The 26,121-nt window shown below is 46.7% G+C and overlaps 1 long non-coding RNA gene across 1 annotated transcript; it reads right to left on the bottom strand.

The window, feature by feature from the left end:
- Window positions 1-74: 74 nt before the first annotated feature.
- LOC308413249 lies at window positions 75-26,121 on the bottom strand. Its single transcript, XR_013974845.1, has 3 exons — window positions 25,993-26,121; window positions 22,175-22,341; window positions 75-192 (listed from the first exon to the last, which is right to left on the bottom strand). It is a non-coding gene; the product is annotated as an uncharacterized lncRNA (long non-coding RNA).

Here is a 26,121-nt window from a genome sequence, read left to right as displayed (position 1 = left end):
AGAAATCCAGAAACCACGCATCCCACCGTAGAGAAACAAGGCCACGGCCAACCCAGTCGCTTAGAGGGTGGTTGGCCAAGCAGGATGGCTGATGCATTTGCAGACATGAGGGGCTCTGAGCTGCAGAACAGCCCATTCTCCTTGGTGTAGGTTCAGGTTCCCTGCTCTGATTTTCAGGGCTTAATCTTCTTCCTGTGGAAATCAATGAAGGCATTTTGATGGAATGATTCACGCTCAAGGTCAGGCCACAGCAAATTGGAGGCGACATGCTGATTTTAGTGCCCTCACCGAGGAGGGGATCCAATCCTGTGCTGCGGATCACTTAACCCTTTCCTCTCCACGCCGGTCACTCCTGCCAGCTCAAGCCTACATTCGCCCTCCCCCACCCCCGGGCTGTTGCACCCATCTAAAAATGTGACATTTTCCTAAGATCTTGAGGTTTCATGGGTCTGCTGAAGATAGATGACAAATTAGAATGGTTTCAAGGAGAAATAAAATGTGAAAATGTGCCAGCCCCTTTTGTCCGTAAGAAGCCCTCCCTACAGATATTTTACACCTAAGCCTCTGCTCCAAGGTCCAGGCTTTCTTTGTTCGTCCACACGGAAGGATGGAGGAGGCAGAAAAGTGAAGTCCTGTGTGTGCATGTGAAGAATCTTTCTGTGGCTCAAATAGAATGAAATTCATTTCCCCTCATTATACATATGCATATACATTACATATACATATATACACACATATACATATATGTGTGTGTGTGTGTGTGTATGTATGTATGTATGTATTCAAAATGGGTGGGTCTCAGCAGCTGCATCTTTATGTTCAGAAACATGTATAGACCCTGGTTTCTCTGTCTGAAAAGTCCACATTGCCCATCCAACTTTCCCATGGTAGCTATTCACATTTCTGCCAGGTGTGTGCTGGGGGGTTCAGGGACCGTGCATTGTAGGAGTGAGAAGATGCTCTAATGAATAATCAATGGCATGCTTCCTGCCAGTCTCATTATCCCTGGCCTGAACAGAGGCATGTGGTCACACCTAACTGCAAGGCAGGCTGGGGGATGTAGTCCTCCTGCATGCCCAGGAACAGGAAGGCATGTATCTGATGGATGGGGTCTTGGGAGGAGGACACAGAGATGGTGAAGAAGGCACTACTGAGAGGTTTGGGGAGAAAGAAAACCCAGTCAGGTGGTAAAAGAAGGATTCTCTTATTCTTCATGAAAGGCAGTGGTTTAAAATGAACAGGTTAAGATAGGACTTCATAGAGGAATCCAGAGTCAGAGGACGTGTGCTGGCGTGAGGAGGGATTAGGGCGTCTCTAGCTGCCCCTGGCTGGGTAGAGTCTGCCTTGGATTTCTATTGATTTGTATCTCAACACATAACACCGAGGTTGCAGAAATGGGAGTCTGAGAATGATGGTAAACTTGAAAGTGAGGAGCCAGGACAGCAAAGAGTTAAAGCTGGTGGGGTGGGTAAGCAGAGCTGGAAAGCCAGGTGCCCCCAACACACTGTGGCTGTGGTGTCCTTTAATCCCCTGCAGCAGGCAAGAGGCCGGCACAGCTGTCTCTTCCACGCTGGGACTGCACCTCCACCCCCCCCTGCCCCTGCTCGCCGGCCCCTTGCCCAGGGCTCCGGACTACCCGGGGATTGGTTGAAAGTGGGCAGCACTGGGCAGTCAGCATAGTGGGGCAGCTGGCCCACCCCTAGTATCGGTGGAAAGTTCATCTTCTAAAGCTAAGTTGCTTTCAAGACTTGCTGTACATCATCTCATTTATCAAGATACCTTCCCACACAAACATAATGCACAAGCACATGCGCACACACACACATACATACACATATATCCATATCCATACATACACATACACACACATACATACACACACATACATATATACACATGCACACACATATACACACATATACACACACATATATACATATGCATACACATATGCACACAGATACACACAAATACACAGATAAGCATATACACACATGCATATACATATGTATACATACACATGTATATACATATACATACATACAGATGCGCACACACATACATTTAAATACACAGAGATAAACATATAGATATACACACATATACAGATATATACACATATACATATACATGCACACACATAAATACACACAGATAAACATAAATACACACATATACATGTACACATGCATACACACACATACATATACATATACATGCACACACATAAATACACAGAGATAAACATATAGATACACACATATACATGTACACATGCATATACATAGACATGCACATACATACATATGTACACAGATACACACAAATACACACAGATAAACATATAGATACACACATATATATGTACACACACCTACATATATATACACATACACACATGGACACACATAAATACACACAGATAAACATAAATACACACATATACATGTACACATGCATACACACACATATATATACATATACATGCACACACATAAATACACAGAGATAAACATATACACACATATACATGTACACATGCATATACATAGACATGCACATACATACATATGCACACAGATACACACAAATACACACAGATAAACATAGATATGCACATATACATACACACACCTATACACATATATACACATACACACATGGACACACACGCACACCTTCGTGTGACAGGACCTACTCTGAGCCAGCAAACCTGAGTTCTGCCCCTGCTTAGTTCCTCACGGTATTAATTCCTGCTTCTATGTCTCACCTGGAATGGCCTGTTCCTTCTTTTCCCTCGGCAGTTCCTGCCGCCCTGTGGCTTCAGCACAGTCGCAGCCCACGGAATCCCTCCCATTGTCATCCACAATCTAACCCACCATCATGCAAGCCTAGAGTTTGCCTGTCTGGGGCTTGCCTACCAGCGTGTACCCGCATTGTATGCAGGACGGGGGCACACAGACTTACTCCTGTAGCAATCCCTGTCTGCACCCACGTATGATATTCATCCATATCAAAGAAGAATATCAGGCTCGGGGAGAGTAGAGGAGTCAGGATGTGAGCACACGCATGGTACACCGGGCCCCACGTTCAGACTTCCCTTCTAATCCCAGGACAAGTGAGAATGCTGGGGTCCCTGTGGCTGGTAGCTGGTGTATAGGTCACTGCCTGTGGAAGTCTGTGGGAGCAAGAAACCCCTGGCCCGTCTCGGGTCAGTTCGAAGCTACAGGACATTGAAAGTCCCAGCTGCCATCCTTGGTGAAGGGGAACAACAGGTTCTGCGTCCCAGGGTTGGCGTGAAGGTCAGTGAGATCATAGATGGGGAAAGGCCAGACAACTGCAGAGGCTTCTGAGCCAGGGATCCCATCCCAACTGGGCCCAGGGTGAGAGAGGGGCAAGAGCGCAGGGCCCCAAGCAGCTCCAGCTCCTCTCTGTCCAGCAGGCTCAGGACCAGGCGTTAGCCATGTGCCCCACCAGCCATGTCCTGCCTCAGTTCCTCCCGGACAGAGACACTGGCTAGAGACAGAGATGACTAAGGATCAGAAGGCTTTAGAAGAGACAGGGTTGTGGAGTCAGGGTGTGGCGGAAAACAGCTGTGTGATTTATCCTGCCCAAGGCTTCATTTCCTCAAACCCCGGGCTAGTAGATAGCATTTAACAAGTTTAATAAATGCTGTAAACATTTAATGTGATGATTATATATATATATATATATATATATATATATATATAGCACATATATATGTCTTATCTTTTAAGTCACAAACACATACATATCGTGTACATGTGTGTAGTTTGTATGTGCATACATGTATCACTCATGTGGAGATCAAGGGTCACCCTGGGGAAATCTATTCTTTCTTACTGCCATGTATGTTCTAGACATTGAATACAGGTCGCCCATCGATCTTAGCAGAAAGTACCTTTGCCTGCTGAGTCGCCTTGTGGCTGAACCTAAGTTGCCTTCTTGAAGCTCCATGTTTTCAGGAGTCAGAAGCTGATCCCAAAAAGAAAGAGTGACAACCCCAAGGTCTCACTGCCCTGAGCCATGGTGGAGACCTGGTGTTTACCATGTGCCTACACTGTGGATTCTTCCCTCCACCAGGGATACCCTCCTTGCTCTGACCACACAGCCTCTGTTGTCTGGTCAGCCTTGGTGCTTCCAGGAACCTGTCTCTTCCTAAGTTAGGGAGCTCTCCGCCTGCAGGTAGGACCTGGTTCTGCAGGAGTCTTTTGCAAGTGAGTTATTACAGGGATGGGGTCCTTTGAAGACCTAGGTGTGGTAGAAGTCACTTCCTTGAGGGCCCTTGGAACTTGAATGAACAGGGTGACAGGATGCAGAGGAGAGAAAAGAAAGAGAAGGAAGGGTTAAAGGCTCAGCGGCTGGAGCGGGCAGCCTGCAGACAGCCCGGCTCAGCAATGGGAGGCCTGAACCATTCCATTCCTGTGCAGATCAGTTACACCCAGCTGTCTCCCTCCCTGCTGCCAGTGCCCCTTGGATTAGGCGGGAAAGGCTCCCCGGCCTGAGGCCTGCATACGGCCCATGGGGAACAGCGCCTGCAGCCCACGCCTCTACAACAGCTGCCTAGTGTCAGGCAAGCACATAGATCAGCGGGATCCTGGCAGAGGTGCCCCAAGCCCCGTCCCCCTCAACATGTGCAGGGGGGGCTGCCTGAGGAGAGGGGGGTCCGTAAGGGATTTGAGAGGTACAGGGAAGGGATTGCTCCCAAAAATATCCCCTCTGCCCATATGTCACTGTACTTCAAGCTCCACCATTAGATGTCGTGAAACTGTGGCTCACCCAAAGACACCACCTAAAAATAATGTTCATGGAGTCGCTGGAATTCTGAGGCATTTTTGTTAAGATACATAAGAATTTTATTCTGTTTTATAGGGTGCATAGCTATCTCTTTGTTTCAGCTTTGCTGAGGACCTTAACTCAAAGGATCTATCTAAAGTAGATCTATGGAAAGTGGCTATCATTACAAAGTTGAAAATCTAAAGTCACAAATATTTTCATACTACAAAGCCGGGGAGGGGGGGGGGATGTGAAACTTGAAGATGTCTTTACCTGCTTTAGAAAATGGGAAGCAATTTCACACAAAAGTTCAGAAATAAAATATGTCTAGCATTTTCTAGAAAATTTCAGGGTAAAAGGGAGCAGGACATATTGCAGAGGGCCGGGTGGACAGCTGGTTAGTGCTGACCTTCATAGGCTAGATGCTGGCTGCTGTGAACTTCAGCTGGCTCAGCTGGAAAACTGGAATAATTGTTATGATAGTCAGAGTTGACAAGGGGATTGGAAGAGACCATTTGCGGCAAAAATCCCTACGATCCACTATCAAAAGACAAGGCCAGGACAACAGGGTCACCTCTAAGACTAGTTATGGTAGCCCTTCCCCCCAACACTTTCAAGGAGAGTGTTCTCGGAGCACACACCAATCCTAACTAAGCACTGCTGGTTGTTACACCTACTATCTTTGTTTATTCAAAAATAATGGACAATCCCAAAATGGTGTCAGACATGAAAGAGAAGGGTAGAGATGGCCTTCAGTGAGACCATTTATCAAGAGAAAGGAAGATCTTCTAATTCACAGTTCCTGGAATGGTTCAATGAAGATGTTATCCACATAACTGGAAGCTAATATGTGATAGTATAAACACACACACACATACACAAACACACACATGCATACGCACACATGCATGTACACACACAAGAACCTTTATGAGTTAAAACCACCCTCGATCTCTGTTTTCATCGCAATGAGTACCCTGGTAGCCAGATTTATAAACAACTAGAAATTTGGGCAAAATATATGAAATATGTTCTCAGACTTTAGACAAAAGGCAATTCAAAGCTGGGACTCCCAAAAGAAGAGAAACAAGAAATCAAACAATCCTTACTAAAGAGCTCCAATTTCTTCTCATTTTGCTATCTGGAATGAGGAACAGTGTGAGATACCCAAACAGAGCCTGGGAACCTCCCTGAGTTGAAGAGATGAGACCCAGCTCACGTAGACTTTAGTCATTGGACCGAATGCCAGAGACAGGGGAGCCAGGCAGAAAGAAAGGAATTCCAGAATTTGCAAAAGCTAAGGCAGTTGTTAAATGTTATCCTGTGCTCCTGTAGTGTAGACAAGTCACACAGTTAGGCAAAGCAATAGTCAGTGCTGTAAACTGAGCAGTTCCTGAAGTCTACCTGGGGCTATGAGTCATTAATTTTATACCTAACCTGGAGCAGACACGCTTCGCTGACAATCTAATATACTTAACTGAACCACAGAAAGGATCATACCTTAGAAGTATGAAATTATTCCTAGAGTTGGGCTTAAACTAGCCCAACTCAACATTGAAATTAACTTTCTTATTTAGGGTTTTATGGCTGTGAAGAGACACCATGATTACAGAAACTCTTATAAAGAAAAACATTTAACTAGGGCTGTTTTACAGTTCAGAGGTTTAGTTTGTTATCATCATGGTAAGAAGCATGTTGAAACACAGGAAGACACGGTGCTGGAAAGGAGCTGAGAGTTCTACATCCTGATCTAAAGGTGGCAAAAGGAGACTTTGAGTCATACTGGGTGTAACTTGAGCATAGGAGACCTCAAGGCCCACTCCCATTGTAACATACTTCCTCCAGCAAGACCATACATACTTGTGGTATTTTCAAATAGGCTTTGCCCAGGGAGTAGCACTATTAGGAGACTTGTTGGAGAAAGTGTCTCACTGTGGGAGTGGGCTTGGAGACCCTCTTCCTAGCTGCCTGGAAGCTAGTCTTCTGTTTGCCTTTGGATGAAGATGTAGAACTCTAAGCTCCTCTAGCCCCAATTCTGTCTGGAAGCTGCCGTGTTCCTGTATTGATAGTAATGGACTGAATCCCTGAGTCTGTAAGCCAGCCCCAATTAAATGTTGTCCTTAAAGAGTTGCTTTGGTCACAGTGTCTGTTCACAGCGGTAAACCCCTAAGAACCAAGCATTCAAGTGCATGAATCTACAGGGACCATTCCTATTCAAATCACCACAGCAAAGAGAAGTCAGTCAATAGGAACAGACCTGGAGAAATTATCTTGAAGATTGACAAGATAGAAACAGGCTGTACCTCCCCTACTTATTTATTTTCTAAATGCTTTTTAAAAATTATTTTTAAAAATGTGCATGGGTATGCTGCCTGCATAAATGTCTGTGCATTGTGTGGGTACAAAACCAATCAATCAAATAAATAAAATGGAGAATAGAGTCATAATCCACAAGGAACTGGGACTGGGAAAATCCCAAAGTGCCTGCCACCCTACAAGCAATACTTGCTACAGTGGGGTGTGCCCAGAGCAGATCCCAAGAAAAACTACAACCAAACTTCCCTGCTGGGAATTGTAGAATTCCCGCAGAACTACATCTCCACACCCCAAAGCCTCCCCTCAAAACACTTAAAAGCATGAAACCCAGAGAACTTCAGAACCATGAGAACAAATTATGCAAGCAGATCTAGTCTGAAAGTCAATGAGCTGTGAGCCCCTGTGGTGGTCTGAATAAAAGTGGCTCCTATTGGCTCATAGGGATTAGTACAGTTAGGCGGTGTGTCCTTGTTGAAGTACATGTGGCCTTGTGGGAGTTGGTATGGCCTTGTTAGAGTAGGTGTGTTTTAAATAAGAACAGCCCCCGTAGGCTCATAAGTTTAAATTACCAGGGAGTGGCAGTATTTGCCAGGACTAGGACGTGTGGCTTGTTGGGAGTGTATCATTGGGGATGAACCCAGGCCCAGAGTCTTTCTCTTCCTGCTGCCTGAGGATCCAGATACAAACTCTCAGATACCACTGTCATGCTTCCCACCATAAGGACAATGGACTGAAGCTCTGAACCTGTGAACCAGCCCCAATGAAACATTGTCCTTTATAGTAGCTGCCTTGGTCACGGTGTCATCAATAAAATGCTGACTAAGACAACAACCAAAGGATACAAACAAGTCAATGCAAGTATGGAGATAGAAGAGAACCGCCGAAGAGAGTCACGCCGAGAAGTTAGAAACGAGCCAGAGAGGCAGCTTAGTGGCCACGCAGAGTCAGGAAGATGGGCGGGCTTTCCGAGCAGCTAGCCCTGCTGACCCGGTGAGCTCCAGACTCAGTGAGAAGCTCTGTTTTCATTTACCTGTGTTCAATTGTCCTACGGTCCAATACAGCTCCCCTTCCCACCCTCTTTCTAGTTTCTTCGTTCCTATGGGAACTCCACATTATCACACAAAATCAGGACCCACATAAGACAGAAAATGTGGCATCGGTTTTTTTTAGTATCTCGGTTAATTCACTTGGTATACGTTCTCCAGCTCCATCCACAGGAGGTAGGATATGGAGAAATCAAGCTGGAACTGAGCTGCAAGTTTCCTCCCTGCCTCCAAGCTTCCACAACCCAAAAAGGTGCTATGCAGGCCTCTGGAGGAGAAGAGGCATTAATACCCTTACCCGGCTTTAACCCTACGCAATAAGAAAACAACCTTCCAGGTAAGATGTCTCCACTTATGCAACACTGGCCCTGCTGTTATGTAGGGTTAGCCGACACCCTTGATTGGATCTGAGGCCTGCTCCCCGGGACTCATCCATGCCTGTTCCTGTGATGCTGGTCTAGACCCCCCCAGTATGAGAGATTATAGACAGAGGGAACACTGAATACTGTCATTTGGCTTAAATGACATAATGTCAAATTCCCTTCTAAGCATATATGGCTCTACCCAGAGACAAATGCTCTTCTCAGCCTTAATCAGAGACAGTGCACAGTACTCAGTGCAGACTCATGGAAGCCAAGGCGCTGTGAATAAGTGGCACATTAGCTCTCGGCTCTAAACGTGACATTTAGGGGCTGGGGAAATGGCTCAGTGCTCAAAAGAGATTGCTGCTCTTTCGGAGAACTGAAGGTTGGTTCCTAGCTCCCACGTCGGTAACTCCCAAGGGGGAGCTGGAGCTCTCTCCTTGCCTCCATGGGCACCTGCGTACACGGGCACACGCACACACAAACAAACACATATTAAAGACTTTTCTAAGACTGACATTTATGCCTTCCTCTCAGCGGCTTAGGGAAGATTACAGAAGAGAAGGCAGAAAAGCAATGGGAGGGCCCCACATAGGGAGGACGGCAGCCAAATGCCGCCATTGGGTGTTCTACAGACATCAGAACCACAAACTTCACGCGATCTCCACCAGGCCGGCACAGGAATGGGCCACCAACAGCCAGAGGTGGGTGGAGGAGAGGCTCATGCGTTTCTTCTCTCTGTTGCCGATCGATTTTCTACTGAAAGTTGCAGGGAGGGAGGGAATGCTGCCTTCAGTTGTGTACCCACTGGTGACCTCGCCACCCACTGGTGACCTCGTCAGGCTCCAGTGGTTAGATGGTTCCAGTCCAGTGGTTGCACAGGTTAAAGTAGATGGATCGTGGAAGGAAGCCAAAGGTCACACATCTGGGGAAAGGGGTTGGTAAGGTTGACAGGGATGGAAAGGAGAGACGAGAGACTGTCGGGAGGGTAATCAGAATGCATCACACACACGTGCATGTTATCTTAAAAACAAAATTAGTATATGTCAAGAACGTCCACGAAGGTTCCCTTTTCTTCAGATACCTGACTTTGCGCAGAGTTGGAATTACCTTGCTCATCTTTAAAATTTAGATTATGCCTGCCATAAACTCACTTTTGTCTAAACCAGCACTTTTGGTTTGGTGTCCATTTTACTGGCAACAGCCTGTGTCAGCTTTTGTTTGGCTAAGGGTTTATGATGTCTGCAGCTCTGCGTTCTCTTCCAGCACATTAACAGTGTTTCTTCACCGTCCTCTAAGGTGCGTAGTTTCTGACGAGAACCCTTTTGTGTGTGTGTTGATTTGTCCTTAGGTGTGTGAGGTGTCTGCTTGCTCCAGTTCCCTTCAAAGATGCCCGGCAGTGTGGATGCGGTGGGTTTAGACAGGGGGTCCTTCCTAAGTCGTTTCGTTCGTTGATCGATGTTTGTTTTGCTGGTGGGTCTCTGGGCTGCCTGAAGCTGTGATCTGGCATCTTTTACTGATTTGGGAAATCCTGTCAGCGTATCTTCACCTGTCTACTCTTTTCCTCTCCCCTTTTTCCACCTACTCCCCTCTTTTCCTCTAGCCCTTCTGTGATCCCAGCTGCACACATTTCAATTTGTGTGATGCTCCATTTTGTTCCCTGTCCCCATTCTTCAGCTTCCGGCTAGTGTCACCCCAATGGCTCTGTCCTTACACTTGCCCCGATAGTGCACGTCATCTGGTAACTTCTGCCATTGTTTCTCGTCCTAACAGCTCTGCTCGATCGATGTCTTCTTACAGTTTCCCTCTCCTCTTAAGAACATCTTCCCAATTCTTTGTGACTTTCACACCCCAATTCTACTCATCTCCCTCCATTAGGTCTCACTTTGTTTTGGCTTTTACTGCTGTGAACAGACACCATGACCAAGGCACCTTTTATAAGGACCACGTTGAATTGGGGCTGGCTTACAGCTCAGAGGTTCAGTCCATTATCATCAAGCTGGGAGCATGGCATGAAGGCGTGGTGCAGGAGGAGCTGGGAGTTCTCCATTTCCATCTGATCGCTGCTAGAATACTGACTTCCAGACAGCTAGAAGGAGGGACTTATAGTCCACACCCACAGTGACACACCTACTGCAACAGGGCCACCTTTTAATCATGCCACTCCCTGAACCAAGCAGATGCAAACCACCACATTGTAACCTTCGCCCCAAAAGAAAAAATAAAACCAAAAAAAACAAAACAAAACAAACAAACAAAAAAAAAAAAAAAAACCCCAGCTTCTCACCATGGAAGTTGCTGTGTCATGCATACATGACACACAGGATCTCCTTTCCCCAAACAGCTTTACTTGCAAATGTTTACTTGTCGGTGTGAAGAAAGTTTTCTGAGACTATCAGAAAAACTAATTAGGAGCCTAGTTATGCGGGTAAGAACTTATCTCTGAACCGTGACAGCCTGAGCCGAGACAGAGGCAGCATAAAGTCTGCCTATGGGACCTTTCCCCAACAGGGCTTTGATCTTTTATCCAAACTAGTAAAACTGTCTTTGAATATGGCACAGAGTAAAAGTACCTTGTTACTTTGGCGGTAGAAGCAGAGTGTGGACGAGTCGTAAGCAGAAGAGGAGAGGCTGTAGTGAGTAGAACCATGACTCATCAGACCCGTGAGTGAGTCTACTGATCCATGCCAGCAGGCCATGAGCGAATGGAAGCATGAGTCAGCAGGTTATGGATGCATGAAAGCATGAGTCAGCAGGTTATGAATGCACAAAAGCATGAGTCAGCAGGTTATGGATGCATGAAAGCATGAGTCAGCAGGTTATGGATGCATGAAAGCATGAGTCAGCAGGTTATGGATGCATGAAAGCATGAGTCAGCAGGTTATGAATGCACAAAAGCATGAGTCAGCAGGTTATGGATGCATGAAAGCATGAGTCAGCAGGTTATGGATGCATGAAAGCATGAGTCAGCAGGTTATGGATGCATGAAAGCATGAGTCAGCAGGTTATGGATGCATGAAAGCATGAGTCAGCAGGTTATGGATGCATGAAAGCATGAGTCAGCAGGTTATGGATGCATGAAAGCATGAGTCAGCAGGTTATGGATGCATGAAAGCATGAGTCAGCAGGTTATGGATGCTTAAAAGCATGAGTCAGCAGAGGTCAAGAACCAACTGGAACCCTAGTAAAGATAAGGTATGAACCATTAGATATGGCAAGGCAGACCGATCAGAATCTGTGCTTGGCCATAGCTGGCACAGAGCAAACAATATTGAGGTCCTGGAAAAGAGGGCATGAGAGTACCCTGGATTGTGAATGCCTATTCACTTTCTGAATGACTTCCGAAATCTATAAAATTTGCTAGATCATTGCTTCTTGGTTTTCACAGTCTTGTAGCTCTCACTTAACAACGGATTCCAGTGTTAGTTAGTTTTTCCCCAGGCCTAGCAACCTGATCCTGCAAATTTTTATGTGGTGTGCACCTGCCTTCCTAGTAGTCATGGGTTTCAGAGAGAGCTGAAATCCATCTCTAACTTCAAGGATAGATAAAATTAGTCTAAGCCAGGGGAGTGCTACCTTTTTCTTAGAGAGCTAAGTAATGATTCTTTTAGGCTCTGAATGGATATTTATAAACATTAAGATGCAGCTATTTAAAAGGTAAAACTAGTCTTAGCTTGTAGCCTTTAAACAGTCAAGTGGGTGGCTGGGTTTGGTTAGTGGACTGTCAACCCTTCATCAGTTTTCCTAGTGAATAGTATTGGTTCAGGAGGCAGGCATGTGACCAAAATTCACCCCACTTCTCTATGGTGGTGGTGGTGGGGGGGAGGAGATTGTTTCTCTCATCCTACTGAACAAAAGAACAAAGAGATACCACCTTTTTCTACCGGAGGTCATCTTGCACTGAAGTCAATGACCTAATGAAATAGAGGGAGAGAAAACTAAGAAACAAAGTCAAGATCCTTGGTAGCAAGTGTTGAGCTAAGTAGTTCAATGCTTGCTTTATCTCTGCATTGGTTATGAGTTAATAAAGGTGCTGTATGCTTTGATCGGCCTGAGCTCGGTGTTCTGCGTAGATAATACATTTGCACTCGGGCGATTCCCTGCTTTACTGAATGCATCTCTTTTTCATACAAATAGATAGGCGAATGCAGCCAGGAGCCAGTTAAGATTAGATTTGTCTTAGATCCTGGGCCACGCATTACCTCCTTAATCATCTCACAAATAGGTCCTTAACTCTGGCTTTAACCCACCCTTCATCTCCAATCTCTGGAACTTAGGTCTGTCATGAAATACCTCTTGGATGTCCCTGACTCCCACTAGTTATGGAACCAACTCATCCCTTGGGTTAGGATAAGCAAAGCATTTTCTGTGTCTGTCATAGCTCTATATGGGAGTGAGTCCCATGAGAGCCTAGCCACCAGGGTCTCATGCTGGCCTGATCACCCCCTCCCTCCCAATGTTCCTTTGGATGCAGTAACTAGATTAGCTATCTCAAGGTCTGTCAAAGTTTCTGCTATGTCTGAAATCCAGGATTCCTAGGCATAGGAAACACCAAACTCTACCTGTGGTGGCATGTCATAGGGTTTCATTGCTGTGAAGAGACACCATGACCAAAGCAACTCTTATAAAGGCAAACATTTCAACATAACTGGCTTACAGTTTCAGAGGTTTAGTCCATTATCATCATGGAGGGAAGTATGGCAGTGTGCAGGTAGACATGGTGCTGGAGGGCCTGAGAACTCTACATCTGGAAGCCAAGAGACTGTCTTCTGCAGGCAGCTAGGGGGAGGCCATCGACACTGGGTGGACCTTGAACACTACCAGAACTAAAAGCACACCCATCATGTGATGTACTTTTCCCAATAAGGCTACTCCTTCTAATAGTGCTACTCTCTGTGGGCCAAACATTCAAACACACGGGACCCTGGAGGCCAAACCTATTCAAGCCACTATAGGTGGTTAACCCGACCCTTTATTTTTCAGTTGACATAGCCATCTAATGCTGTTTTCTGTCTGGTGTGATGAACATGGAAGAGAAAAGTTAGATGTTCCCAGAGCCTCTGGATGATTAGCTCAGAAACCCATGGATTGAGACATCTGTGAGCTTTGCCTAAACTAACTCCTGATGAACCAAGAAAGCTGACCCTGGTGTATAGAGACACCGGGAAAATGAGGGAATATTGGGTAATGGTTTGTCAGGATGTGAGGCAAAGAGAAGAACTGAGATTTGGTGCAGGTACATGTAGAAGGAAGATGAAAAGGAAAAGACCGGAGGTTCTGGCTGGGGTGGGAGTAGGGGTGGGGAAAAGCCTGGCCACCAAAGCTCCTGCCCTATGCCCTGGAGCCTCCGCTGGACATTCTTCTCTCATTTTCCCACCAGCTACATTGGCATTCTCTCTTTCCTACCTTGAGCCTTGCTCAAGCTTCAAAGCTTTCTCTAGCCTCAGCTAGACTGAGAAACAAAGAAAAGAAAGCATAATTTTTAGTGCTTTGTGTGTGTGGGGGGGGGTATAAAAAAAGGGCTGGGTAGGAGAGAGAAAAGAAACCTTTTGAAATGAAAGCTGAGCCAAACCCATCAGAGATTACATGGGCAAAGCTCTGCTTGTCTGATAGGACCCAGGTGGTGGGCAACTTGCAGGGGTTCCTGACAGATCTTGATGGGGCACAGCCTGCCTCTAACTCCTCCTCCTCCTCATCTTGGAGGAGAAGGTGCAGCCCTGATTCCCATGACCACACCCATCTCAGAAAACTCAGGACTTCCCCGGGTCATCTCCAGAACAGGTAGGAGCCAGAGATCTACTCGGAGGCTTACTCTGGCTCTCTGCACACATGTGTGTACTCACAGTCACACACACACACACACACACACACACACACGGGAAGAGAGTAGACATTTGACCCAGGAACATTACTCCAAGATAAGTTTGTCCAGAGAAGGGTCCTAGCTGAGAGCTAAGGGGAAGAGAGTCATGGCCTCCAATGTGGCTCAATCCCCTCCCCCAGCCTTCCATTCTGACCCCTCCATGCCACATCTTTTCTTTCCAGCCATGCTCCTGCAGCCAGCTATTTACTCAGTGCATTCCTCTTCTTACTCTTGCCTTCTGGGTTCTATTCTTCCCGTCATGAGAGATACCCCCTTCCATAGCGAGAGACAGCAACTGCTCCCGTCCTCTCTTCTCACTCAGGAGTGGTGCCTGCTCTGGTCTCCCTTGACCAGTCCCTCTCGGCCTCCTTCGTCGGCATCTCTTCTTTACCCTGCCTTTCATGGCTTTCCCTCCTCTAAGTGTGGGAGGCCTCGGAATGCCCTCATTTCCTTCTCTCACTAAACACTTCTTTTCCAAAGGCTTTTAGAGATTTATTGTTATTTTTTATCGATAGACACATGGATGCAGATGTCTATGGGGGCCAGAAAAAGGCATTCCAGCCCCTCCATAGCTGGAGTGAATGGTGTTTGTGAGCCACCATGTGGATGCCGAGAACTGAGCTGCAGTCCTCTGAGACGCAGAATCCACGAACTATTTAGAAATGTAGAAGCCACACTCAGAAGCCCGTGTGGACTGAGAAGTTGTGGGCAATGCTAAGGAGACTCCGATTTCTGAGTCTGGTGAGTACGGTGATGGGGGTATCACTTCCTGGCGAAGAGATACCATGACCAAGACAAGTCCTATAAAGTAAAGCGTTTAATTGGAGGCTTGCTTACAGGTTTTGAGGGTAAGTCCGTGACCATCATGGTGGGAAGCAGACAGACACGGTGCTGGAGTGGTAGGGGAGAGCTTTCCTTCCTGATCTCCAGGCAGTGCGCAGAGAGGAAGAGGAAAGTGGGGGAGGGAGAGGGAGAAGAAGAGGGAGGCTAGGCTGGCACATACTTTTGAAGCCTCAAAGCCCACCCTCAACAGCACCCCTCCTCCAACAAGGACACACCTGCCAATCCTTCCTAAATTGGAAACTAAGCATGTAAAGATACAAATGCTTCTTTCTGTCCTTAATTGCTCGAGGCCTGGAACCTCTAGCTTCTCTCCTGGAAAAACCACAAGCAGCTCCTGCCTGGTCCAATTTCATCCTTGCTCTTATCCAGTTTGTTTTTGTTTTTATTTTTTTCAAAAGCATGTCCTAACTATCATTTTGCTGCTAATGCCGGCCTCCCCCACCATCTCGAATGTAGCCAATGCTGCCTACCCTAGCATTCGAGGCCGTTTGGATTTGACCCATCTGTCCTGACCGCCGACTTACTTCTCCATCATTGGGGTCTTTATTCCACTCCCACGGATGCTACAGCCCACGTCATGCAGTCTGCACGAATACTCCACACAGCCTACAGCCCATCCCAGGCACCGGAGGGTACAGACACGGGGTGCACAGCTTGCTCTCTGCCTCTGTCTGCACTGCCTGAAGCTACTTGTAGCTTCTCACCTGGAACCTCTGCAAGTCTCCATTGATCCCCTCACAAGAGTAAGTTTCTCTTCCGTGTGCTCACCTGACTCCTTTTTCTGGCCCCAGTGCAACACCCACACTGGCTTCAACTTCGCTACCCTGGTTCTACTGTTTTGGATAGACCCAAAGTCCCTGAGAACAAGAAGAGTGGCATCTAGCTCATCCTTAAACGGCCAGCCAGTCCTTAGCTCAGGACGTGGAACATAATGAGTGGTCGAAAAAGGCTTGGCGGGCGTCCGAGTGGTTCTACATAAAGCATGGCGGCTGCCTTCTCAACCAAGTCACCATTAGCTTTGTTCCTCTGCGCAGACTCTAGGCTCCTGAGAACTAGGCTGACTGGCCTCGGGTCATATAATGTGGAACAGTTATTTCCAAGTTGGGCGGTTTGACTGTACCAAGCAGTGGTGTCAAAATCTTTGTAAATGAAGGCATTTCTCAGTTTCAAAGTGTGGCCTTGGAGTAAGTGAGAAAGAACGTCAACCAGATTGCCCGACGTTTCTCTGAGTAGTGATTGGCCTTTTGGGTGTGGCAGGCATCCTCTGAGTCCTCTGTAGGTATTTATATTAGAGTTTGGCACAAACCAGTAGTCACTGGCCGCAGCTCATTAGGAATTTATGGAATATGAGCAACGAAGAGAATTGGAGATTCAGGTTATCCACTGAGTGGAGCTGAAGACCTGAAATTTCTTGGCTGGTCAGCGTCTCCTTGACTCATATTGTGCCCACCAATGCCCAGTCCTCAGGCACATGGCTAGGGAGGAGCAGAGTTGGGAAGCTGACTTCCCCAAAGCCTCCACAGCTTTTCCCATTTCACTGTCCTCATAAGGAGCTTAGTTTAGGTTCTTCCTAAGACAGAAAGGAATAGAGCTGAGCTGAGGTTCAGAAACCAAGGCACTGATGACAATTTAGTGATGTCACCCACCCTGGGCAGCAGCATTTAACATAACAAACAGCAGCAAGTTATCCCAGCCATCCAGTTATCTCAGCTTCTCAAGGGCCAAGTCCCCATATTCATTTTCCCTGTTGCACCTGTAGAAACAGACTTGAAGAAGTCAAGCCTATTCAAGGCCACACAGCAAATACTCAGAGCCCTACCTGCCAGGTCCCAAAGCTCATAGGACGCTGACAAAGTTCCAAAGTTCCTAGCTTCACCCAGTCTCATACCAGACTCCCATTTCACCGATAAAAATTAAAGAAAATCTTTTCTAAGACCTTAACAATAAAGCTATATGCAACGGAACTAAAAGTGGATAAATGGCAGGACGGACGTACCACCGGAGAAGATATGTACCTGGCAAATGAGCAATTGAAAGAAGCTCAGCATCATAATTCTTTATGCGTGCAAATCAAGACAGTGAGGGGTGGTGACAGATCCCTTAGAATAGTCAAGATCCCTCATGCTGACGTCACCAAATGCCGCCCAGGATGCGGAGCAGCCAGAACTCTTCACTGCCTTCGGATTACAGATTGCCTGGGAAGACGGTCCGGTAGCTTCTTGCGAGATTAAAGATGCCCCCGCCTTGTTATACCTCAGCATGTTTACTCAGGCAGGTTGAAAACATGTCTGCCAAAAAGTGCATGCAGATGTGTACTGCATAATGTCAGGAACTTGGAGGAAGTTCTTGGGGCTGTGCATGGTGTACACCAGCCACTGGGAACGGTGACCAGCAGTCAGACTCTCTGCTCTGGGTGACGTAGACTTTCTTGAGTGAACTTCACGGCTACGTGAAGGGCATTGTAAAGGTCACGACTCATGACTTAGTGTGGCTGCTCTTCTCACCGTGACTGGGATCTCTGTATTTTCAAGAAAACCAACAGTTTCGTTCATTCTGCAGTCTTGAATGTTAGCTGTTCCTGCTCTAAGTAACAGGCAGAGGCGCCATCCCATGGAGCTTCCTTCTGAGGGTAGTAGCCACCAGCAGATCCTCGCCATTCACAGAGATGCTCCGGCTGGGTGCACACTGGGACTCCTGTCTGCCTACCAGATGAGGAGACTCCCCGAAAGCCAGATGGTTCAAAGTAAAGTGGGGCCAAGCTCAACAAAGTCCATCCTTTGTCCAAAGATTAGAAGCCACCAAGATGTCTATTAGTGAGTAAAGGGGGCGGATAAATGAACAGAGTGGAGTATTATTCAATGATTGGTCAACTCACAAAGGGACAGCATGGGGTGGGGCAGGGGGAGCTCAGTGCTCAATGATTGGTCAACTCACAAAGGGACAGCATGGGGCGGGGCAGGGGGAGCTCAGTGCTCATTACCAGGTAAGAATTGCTGGTTTGGAAGTCTTACATACCATAGGATTCTTTTAAGCATGCATGGCATGCTTAAAAGGGAACCCCGCGGAGACAGTAAAATGGGCAGTGGTCGGCAGGAGTGGGCAAGGCAAGTAGACACTACATAGGAGGCTTTGAGGAAATTATTTTGTATGACTATGATGGATACATACCATCACACACTTGTCAAAACCTAACGCCTGCTAAACACCACCAGTGAAACCCAGCACCATGGAGTGACATTCGTATGTTAGCTCTGGGTTAGCACTCTGGTGGTGGTTGGGAGGCCGTACATACATGGACACAGGGACCATGTGTAAACCTTGTACTTTCTGCTCAGTTATGTTCTGAACCTTTTTTTCTAAACACTCTATTTTAGTGAAAGAGCATGGTGAGGCGCTGTATCATCTACACACTATAAAGCTAGACAACACAATTTCTTAAATGACAAACAGAAATGAACAGGCAACCAACTTAAGAAATCTAAATAGCACCCAAGTAGTTGATCGTTGTGTGACCTTTCCTGGGGAGATGTGAACATGTGTCTACTTTCTCAGATAGGGCGACAATGTCATGCTAAAGACACCATCTCACCCGAGTCTAGCTTAATGAGCCAGTGAGCCATTGGGGTGACCATTTACAGAAGTAGGAGTCAGTTAGCTGCAACTATGTAACCAGACAGTTCAATGCAACAAGAGTAGAAAGCTGCAACCCTGGAGCTCTCTACAGAGCTTGCAGACATCTCCCCCAGAGAGCCTACCCTCAGCAGCAAGAGCTGCTGTATATACAACCAGGGGGTGGGGGAGGGGGAAGGTTGGGGAGGGGGAGGTAAGGGGGAGGGGAGGGTGGGGGAGGGGGAGGGTGGGGGAAGGGACTAGAGAATCACTCCACTGCCTGAGATTTTCAAGTGTGGTACTTTAAATGAGGATGCCCCCACAGGCTCATGTTTGACTTCTTGGTCCCTAGTTGGTAAAACTGTCTGGGAAGGATTAGGAGGTGTGGCCTTGGAGGAGTCACAGTGGTGACTGAGGTTTCAAAAGATTCTCACCATTCCCAAGGCCTCTCTCTCTCTCTCTCTCTCTCTCTCTCTCTCTCTCTCTCTCTCTCTCTCCTCCCTCCCTTCCCCCTCCCCCTAACCCCCCCTTTATGATTGTGTCTCAACATGTAAGACCTTCGCTCCTGCCCCAGTACTGTGCCTTCTTGCCTGCCTGCTGCCATTCTTTATGCTACGATGGTCACAGACTCTAACCTTATAAAACTGTAACTACCAAATAGACTCTTCGTTCTCCACATCGCCGTGGTTTTGATGTCTTATCACAGCAGTAGAAAGGGAAGTAGGATGCCCACAGTAGCTCCTCGATTCCTATAAGCCTTTCTGCTCCCATCAGTAGGGAACAACATTTCAATTAGGAGGAAATAGTCACAGCATGTGAATATGTGAATAAAATCAGGCTCCCTAAACCCACCACACAATACCACACTCCCGAATGACCAGGAGCAGAGAAAGTCAGAGAACACCAAGGTTTGGTGAAGATGTAGAAGGCAGGGCTCTGTGAGCTTCTGCAGGGGTGTTCATCACATGACCACTTGGGAAAACTGGCTTTTCAGTATTTGTCAAGGATAAACCTCACAACCCCACAAGATCTCTTTCTTGGTTCATGCTAAGCAGCACTGCACATATGCACATAATGATTCTAGAATGCTCACAGCAGTACTCCAATACAGGCAATAGCTGAAACTACCCCATACCCATTAACAGTGGAATAAGTAAGCAATTCATGGCAGAGATACCCAATGGCCTATATTGACTAGACAGCTCTCAAATACCCTGTACAAAGCTTGCAAGCACAGGACTCACCACAGACACAAAACTTTACAAAAGCAGCTAAATTTAAAAATCCATAACAAAAAAATTGGTGTTTTAATTTGGTGTTTTTTTCTGTATCAGTTTATGATGATAAGTACATGAATCTATATATTTGAGGAAATGCCATAGGATGATATACCAAAAATACCAAGAAAATGGTTGAATGTAAAAACTGATAAAAAGTTCATTCTGGTCTGGAGCTAAGTAATACTATTTTATCAGAATCATATTCCTGGGACTCACGGCTCTATAATATACCAAAGGGTGGGAACAGCCATGCCAAGGACACACAGAGGCTCTCTGCAGAGCATGCACAATTTTTTTTATGAGCCCAAGATTATACCAACATGGAAACTTAGTAAGAGCCGCACAGGCTAGCGCACGGTGAAAGCTGTTGGTTTAGGGCTTAAGCTAACTAGTAAGAGTCCAAAGGTCTTGGACGAAAGAGTTGTTAGGTTCCTACAACACTGCCAAGCTCAGCTCCATTGATTGATGGGCTCAACTACAAACATACCATCAAACTATAAGTGCATATGTGTTTCTCCCGTGAATACTACACTTTAAGAAGGTATTTTTTGTTGTTTGTTTGTTTGTTTGTTTTAAGCAGTAAAACTGTACATGAGTTTTTCCAGTGCCCATCACCCTCGGTGAGGATGGTACTAGTCTCGGAGGCTGTCTCCTCCCGTCAGGTTCCACCCTGCGTCATCTACTCTGCCCAGGAGAGTACAGATTAGTACAGATCACAGCTGAGCTACTTATGGCTGCCTGGCCTTCAGGCAGGAAAGCTAGACCTCAGTGTGTGGCCCATGTGCTTCCTGCCCAGTGCTAAATAACTTGTTATCATAACTAGGCATATGCTTTTTCTTTTTTTCCAAAATTTATTTTATATACATTGGTGTCTGGCCTGCAGGCGTGAGGGGGGGGGGTAACTCCCCTGGAACAGAAGGTACAGACAGCTGTGAGCTGCCATGTGGGTGCTGGGAACTGAACCTGGGGTCTCAGGAAGAGCAGCCAGTGCTCTGAACTGCTGAGTCATCTCTCCGGCCCCAGTGTAGACCTTTTCTAACCACCAGAATTTCACTAATTCGTGGCTCCGAACAAAATAGGCATCATTGAGATAAACATGGAGACATGAAGGAAGTTTTGACAATCTAATGGCCAAACACTACTTCATCGATAAAGGGCTCTATAAATTATTAAGGTGAGATTCTGGTTAAACCAGCCTTGAGGGGAAAGAGCAACGCCCAGTGGGCCGAGGCTCTTCTGGTAAACTCTTTCACATTGCAGATGCCTCTGATAGCTTCTGAAAGCACGTTCATGTTTAATCTGGGTAAAGAAACATCTCCCAAACGCAGAAAGAACTAGGAACTGTGGCAGCAACCGGCTACCCATGATAGGAACAGAGGCACCCGGCTAATCCTAGGTCATGGCAGACATCTCAGAGAGCGTGGTGGGGAGTTTTTGCTGGTCTGGCTGTAGAAGGTTTCACTCGATGCTGCATTACTGACACCTCCGAGTGTTACTTGAGAATCATTTTTATGCTCTGGACTCTTCCCCCATTCTTAATGGAACAGACTAAGAAATGCAAACAAAACCACAACCTCAGCTCGCCCTTCAAGGCCTCTGTCTCAATGGGTAGTTGCTGTATCAATTACAGGATGAAAAATGATGCATGGTAATCCTTCCCCCTAAAGAATCTGCAGATCAGAGGACCGTCATATGTGCTCCAGAGCGCACGACATGAGAGGGGTTTTTTTTTTTTTTAAAGAGTATTACCCTTTCAACTGAGAGTTTTATGTGGGAGCTGTGATGTGAAACAGTTGGTTTTTATAAAACCTCCAGGGCAGTGACACGGCCCACCGTACATTTTGTAACTGGATTGCTATGCAGCAAAATATAATTTCCCTTATTACCCTTTTTCTACTATCATCTTGTTTTAAAGTCTTCCAAGAGTCAACTCCTGAAATCCATTGCTTGAGTCTTCTGATTAAAATGGCCCCCAGTCGACTTCCTGTCTCTCTCCATTTCTTTCCCTTCCTGTTCCCTCAATTCTATGAAGATGCCCAGAGGGGACGAAACACTTCCTACCTGTGGCATGGAAGAGGGCCTCTCATCTTTGACCACTGGAAGAAGAGATGGCTCGACCCACGTGGATGCATCTTCCTGAGCCTCCTTGGTCCGTTTTCTCAGCGCAGGAAAATCTCTTGGGGATTGTTTTTCTGGGATATGGCCCTCTCGACTTGGAGCTGCTGTCCCTGTGCAAAGCAATGACAGCTCGCAATTGCCCACGTACAGCCCTGACAATGGGACTCTTCAGACCTCCAAGCCCTGGGGTCCTGTTACTTTTATACCATGGGAACCTGCAGGTGGACCTTCTGACTCTTAACTTCAGGCACGTTCCCTGAACACAGTCAGCAGATGATTCTAGACATTTTCCCAGAGCACATGGAGACTACTCCTACATCCCTGTCTCAGTTTTCAGTAGAGAAAAGATGTGGCCAAAGAAAACCTTGCTGTCCTGGGACCTGTGTAGTGACTGCCGTCTCTCAAGTCCATTCTGATCTTTTCTCATCTTTTCCTATTGATAGAGGAGCTCTCTGCCTCCTCTGCCTATAGAAAGGGATGGTCCTTACACTTCTGCTCCTCCACAAGCCTGCAACCTGAAGAGGATGGCAGAGATGCTCCGGGGCACAAATGCAAACGACTGAGAATAGGAAAGTGTAAATTCCCAAAGCTAAATATGACTACTAAGGAAATTTCTTGTGTGTGTGTGTGTGTGTGTGTGTGTGTGTGTGTTTTAATTCAATACTATCTTAATTTTTATCAACGCAGCACATTTTAGTCCTGCAACCAGGTAAGCATTTTAAAACCAGGACAGATATTTGGCAACTGTGTAAAAAAAAAGTCACACTAGGAATCTCACAAGGCTGTGATCCGGGTCTTCCTCCCTGGTTCTATTGTTTTGTGCATAGTGATAGTGTCATGATGTGCAAAGACGCAGATCCTCAATCCCTTATTTGATCGTGATGACGCATATTATTTTTCTTTGTTAATTTTCCATGCTAAGCTTTCAGTGCCCTGCATGTGTACAATCAGCGGTCTTGCCACTGGTACAGGGAAACTTTTTTGAATTCCTCCTCTTCTTTCTGGGCCTCTAGCTCACTGCACCTCAAGTGGGACTCGAGATCAGGTTTGTTCTTGTCTAGGCAGGTCGAAGATGTAGCCATACGATCTTTGACCACCACTGGTGTCTACACACTGGGCAACCTTCAAAACGCTCAACCACCTAAAGCCAAGGTTAGACTTCAAGTCTCCTTCCTCCAAATAGAAGAAAGAATTGGCAACAAGTACCGAATTTAGGTGTCAGGTAGATATATACTTACGACCTGCGGAGGCAGGACACAAAACAGCAACGTTCCCAATTAGCCTATGAGAGCAGCACAAATTCAGAATACAAAACAGGAACCAACCTTTGGAAATGAGATTGGAAGAGTTTTGAAAGCTGACGAACAAGAGACGTTTCAACTCTGGAGCCAGCCAATGAGAACTGCACCTTGGGTGGCTGGTGAGACTAGCCAATCAGTAACTGAGAGAGGAAGATGAGTCACCAGACCTGACCAATCAGGAACTCTCGCAGCCAAACCTGCGGCTCCAAGAAGTAATCCGACTTCGTAGTGGCAAATGGCCTACTCTGCGGCCCGACTGGCGCCAGGGTTCCAGGAATCATCAGTCCTGAGACCATTCCCGCGCCAGCGGTAAGTGCCGGGAACGCCTTTGCTCATAGATCAGTCATGAGGTCAACGGTTCATGTGACTCACTTTGTGAAAATGCGGCGACAGTGTCAGGCCTTACTGTTTCTCCGTAAGCATTTAAATTGATTTTTCCGGCTGGTTAAATGGCCCCTTTGTTTTTACGCAGAGGCTTAGGATGCAGGGATAGCGGGTCCAAACACTGTCCCAGGTAGCACGGCCCCAGGGACCAGTGCGTGGCAACCATGGCTAGCAGCCACTGCTAAGACAGGCCTTGCCGATATTCACTGCCTGAGACAGCCATGCTGACTGACAGTCTGGGACAACATCCCTAGCAAGAGACGAGACAAACAGGACCTTTAAAATGTCGAGAAATCGTGTTTCCAGAGCCCTCAAGGCCTGTGACATTTCTCTTACAGAGAGAAACTTCAGAAGAATAGTATATGTGAAGAGTCTCCAGGGAAGAGAAATGTCCTATCTACTGTGTTCCTTACAGCTTACCTTCTAGTCTGGCTGTCACTTATTTCCCAATGCTGCCAGTGTGTGCCACCCCCACCCACCCCCACCCACCCCCACCCAGCCCCACCCAGCCCATTCTCGCAGCTGTCCGTGTGTAGAGGTGCCATTTTGACTTTGATTTCACTGAATCATGAGCCAAGACAAGGCTTGCCTGCTGGCTGTGTGTTCAGATGAAAGGCTGAGGAGGCAGGGCATGTTGTAGGGAGAATGAGACAGGGCCACAGTAAAGGCTGTGTGTGCTCTTGGGTTCTAGCAATAGGTGCACAGTTTGTTCCTCTAGAACTTGTGAGAAGTTTAGAGAACGCTTCCCAGAGGTGCCCATCTGACAGATGGCTAGAATCTTTACCCATTGCCTCTTCTCCCTCACTATTGTTTCTGGGGAAGCTAGCTGTCTTCTGATTCAGGGCAAAAGTTGCATGCTAAATTCAAGCTCTCTACAGGAAGAAAAAAAAATATTCACTGGAATCTGCTGGAGGTAGGGCTTTGAGAACCAGTCTCTATTTGTCAGCTTTCCAGTACTGTGACAACTGATAAGGAAAGTAGAAAGAAGAAAGGTTCCCTTTGGTTCGGTTTCAGAAGTTCTGGCCGGTGATCCGTTGTCCCTGTTTCTTGTGGTCAGGCAGCATGGCAGGACAGGGAGCCTGTGACAGAGCTTAGCTACTTTGCTCTCACGAGCAAAAACAAAACAAAAACAAAAAGAACAAAAGAGAAGAAGACCAGGGTCTCACAGTCCCCTTCAAAGTCTTGCCCCAATGACCTAAAGACTTCCCCATGGTGCCACTCCATGGAATATGCACTGGACGCATGCTTAGGATCCACACTGCATCAGTTTGTGCTCTTACAGAACTGTCCCTAGGCAGTCGCTGAGGTCAGAGACGGGGCACAGGCTGGTGGTGCAGCTCCGGGTGCTGCACACAGAAAGCAAAACTTTCCTGAATTCAGTTTTTTTTGAAAGCCAAAGGAGAACAACAGAGAGATGGACTCAAGGAGGAAGAGAGATTGGGATCTGTTTGTTTCACTCAGAACGAGGTATGTTGTATTCCACACTTCTTCGTGAGAAGCATTGAAGGAAAGAACTAATGAGGGGCTGGAGAGACGGATATGTGGTTAAGAGCACCGGCTGTTTTTCTAGAGGACTTGAGCTCAATCCCAGTGCCCACACAGAAGCTCACAGCCATCTGTAACTGCAGCCCCAGGGGACCTGAAGCCCTCTCCTGGCCTCTGACGGTACCAGGCATATACAAGGTGCACAGACATACGTGCAGGCAAAACGCCCAGACTCATGCTTAAATAAATAAAATAATTTAGAAGATATAATGAAAGCAGTCTGAGTGACGTATACAAGGTCCAGGCACTAAAGTAATAGAGCCATGCAGAAAATGTCAGTTTAGGAGAACTGCCCTGATCTCTCAAGAGATAAATAGATGCGGATGCCCTGATGTCCACTATATCATGGTCTGAGTTTCCATACTTTGGGTAAAGCATGCAGAACCAAGTCCCATGGAAGCCCCCCCCCCCCCCAGTGCCCAGTCACACCACCCACGGCCCTAACCTTCGGCGATGAACATACTATCTACATGAGTCATACTATCTACATGAGACATACTATCTACATGAGACATCTGAAAAGGTACTTACTGCTCTTATATTGTTGTGGACATTTCATTCCTGGAGCCCTTCAAAATTCTCCTCCAAAAGGTCTGGAAATGTGACTTTTCCAATCTGGGTTAAAGGTCACATAGACCCCCCCCAAAAAAATCACCTTCC

This window comes from Micromys minutus (assembly GCF_963924665.1).
Source record: "Micromys minutus genome assembly, chromosome: 32".
NCBI classification, from domain to species: Eukaryota; Metazoa; Chordata; class Mammalia; order Rodentia; family Muridae; genus Micromys; species Micromys minutus.
This window is presented reverse-complemented; position numbering and strand designations above follow the sequence as displayed.